Raw genomic sequence first — 2,771 nt, forward strand, 5'->3', positions numbered from 1 at the left:
TATGGGTGCTATTTTTATTTACTCGACAAATTGGCAGGCACCGGGGATAGGAGCTTTAGCTTTAATATAGACGGTTATGTCTCGAGTTGACAGAATAATTTGACAAAATAGGTAAAATGAAGTATGTGATAGGGTCTTGTATATGGTAATAGTGTGTAAACTTTTTTACCAATGTGGAGTGGAATAGGTTATAGATATCGAGTCAACAGTGGTCTCATTAAGAGGAGTACTGTTTCTCTCAATGACCGATTGTGACACGCAGGATTTTGCTCTGACAAAACTTGGTATTTACTCTTTTTTAGGTGTTTGTCGGGTTGCGTGGGAAACATTCATCCCCTCAGGGAATACGCTCTGAGGTCTCTTTAGACTTGAAGCGGATGCAAAATAGACATACAAAACTGTCCTGAGGTCTATTTATTCTCGAAGCGGATGTTAATAAGGTATATGGACCTTTGAGTAGCTTCGCTATATATCTTTCATGTTATTTTAAGACAAAGCTCTTGAATGTGCTGTGTTTTATCCCAATAGGTGTCTATATACTCAGTGTGAAGGTCAACCTTTTGTTACTGTCAAAAGTTAATGAAAAGAATTTCCGGCAGCATACATATGGATACAGCTCTCTAATAATAAATGTGAGTTGTTTAATCATGACTACTATCATAAAAATTATGTTTTTTATGGAAATCGAAAGTGATAGGGTGATTGATTCCTCGAGAGCCTTAGTGAAGTATCAACATGCCTTATAACAGAAATGATAGCGTAGAGATCTTAATGCATAAAGTGAAAACAGTTAGGTTGTCCAGATGATAATCCCTATCTGGCTCTTAGCACCACCATAGGTGCATGTACCAACAGGACAGGTCTGTCTGTAGTGATATTAAGTGATGTCATCACTAATACAATAATAAAAATAAGTTTTCAAGATTACTTATACTTAGAATGTTGTAATTGACTGGTGTGTCTGTATCATTTGCTTGGATCTGTGGGATGGTCTTTTTGAACAGTAGGATTGGTCAGAAATTGAGAGAATAAATTGAGTGTGCGAGTGACTAAAAATATGTTATATGTTTTTTTCAGATCGCTCGTTTTTTTCACATGATTGTTATTGGGACTTTATTTTAAATTTCCTGATGAAGGTGTTGGCAAGGAATCAGTGCCCACCGAAACGCGTCGATGCTCTCAAAGAGGAAACCACATAAAATCTTGGATTACAGTTTTTTGTGACATGCATAACTGAAAGCAATATTAATTGGGGTCGCAATTGATGTATCGTTGATTTGGTGATTTCTCTCTGTGAATAGGACTTATTGTCCTTTTTAGATTGTTCCCAATCGTATGTTTTATGGTGTTGTTAAATTGTAACTGTGGATATTTTTTCCTCAGGTATTATATTGTAATCGCTTCATTATTAGCCTTGTAACAATATAGAGTATTGTATTCACAGAATCTTTGATTAAACTGTGTATTGAATTTTTATTGAAATCGTGAATACATTTTTATGTCATATTTTTTCTCTCAATTGTTTTGACTATATCTGTGCTGTTCATTTTTATCCCGTCAGTGTGAAAGGTGTGTTGACTGTTGTGCATTTATGACAAGGAGGCTGTTTTTTGTTGACTAAGATCCTTACTAGAACCACTGCCTATGTGCTTCTAGCTTGAAGCAGTGCTCCTCGTTGGGAACTTAGTATTTTTCTTTAACTGCTGCAAACATCATTACATTCGAGTATTATCCAAATATATATTCAATAGGCCTTATGAGTACTGAGCATATCTTGGTTTCCAGATACGCAAATAATATGACTTTGATCATCTGCTCATGCAGGGCCAGCCCTAAATCGGATTGACTAGGAGAGCACCCTGGGTGGAAAGAAAATGTTTTTTTTTGTTGGGGGGTAGTGGTTATTGCGGTGTTTTCAGCATGAGGTTTGAGGAAGATGGGAGGAGGGCAGGGGGTTGATGAGGTGCTAACAATTAGGCTGAGGTACATTAAGGGCTGATTGCAAAGTCTTCAACGGGGCCTGATCAGTGGTGGCCCATGCAGGTAAACGCGGTGGGGAAGGGGCGGGGGCACGGCAGTGGTGGGTGAAAGTGACAAATGACGGGAGAGGGAATGTAAAATAATTAAATATATAAAACCACTTACCTTGTGCTCGCTGCACCGCCAAGTTGGCGATGAGGTGAGCGCACGGTAAGCGGTTCTATTTAATTATTTTACATTCCCTATCCCGTTGTTTGTCACTTTCACCACCCAACCTGCCCCCACTCCGCCCACCGCACTTACCTGCACGGGCCGCTACTGGGCCTGATTGAGATCAAGTGGGATGGACGATCTGCTGTTTGCATAAGATTAAGCCAGGCAGCTCCCTGCTTTGCCCCTAGGAATACTGGTGCCCTGGGCCTGGGCCCAGCTCGCCCATGCCGGCCCTGCGCACAAGCCTGAATTGTAGATTAAGTTTAAATCTTGTCTGATACAGTTTATTTCTTGGGCGTGGCTGTACAATACTTCACCATTTTGTAGCCATGGTTTCACAGCGCACGCAATTGTGTGCTGAAAGTTATGAACTATTTTATTCTTGTATTCTAGTAGAAGAACTAATTTAAAAAAAACGTGGTCCTTCTTTGACTTAAAGTGCACCTTTTAAACAAAGGATTTGTTAACCAATGTTCACCGAATTTCCCATGTGTAAAAAATGGTGAGGAGGCTGTACATAATTTGCTGTACTTTATTTTATGTTTAAATATTTTTATTAGCATTTGTATCTTTGCGTC

The 2,771-nt window shown here is 39.3% G+C and overlaps 1 long non-coding RNA gene across 1 annotated transcript; it reads left to right on the forward strand.

Annotated features, from left to right (window-relative positions):
• The first annotated feature begins 305 nt into the window (after positions 1–305).
• On the forward strand, positions 306–1,454 carry LOC146863055 (uncharacterized). Its single transcript, XR_014978550.1, has 3 exons — positions 306–440; positions 529–632; positions 1,078–1,454. It is a non-coding gene; the product is annotated as an uncharacterized LOC146863055 (long non-coding RNA).
• The last annotated feature ends 1,317 nt before the right edge of the window (positions 1,455–2,771 follow it).

The sequence above is a fragment of the Triturus cristatus genome, chromosome 2_2, assembly GCF_964204655.1.
Source record: "Triturus cristatus chromosome 2_2, aTriCri1.1, whole genome shotgun sequence".
In the NCBI taxonomy this organism is placed as follows: domain Eukaryota; kingdom Metazoa; phylum Chordata; class Amphibia; order Caudata; family Salamandridae; genus Triturus; species Triturus cristatus.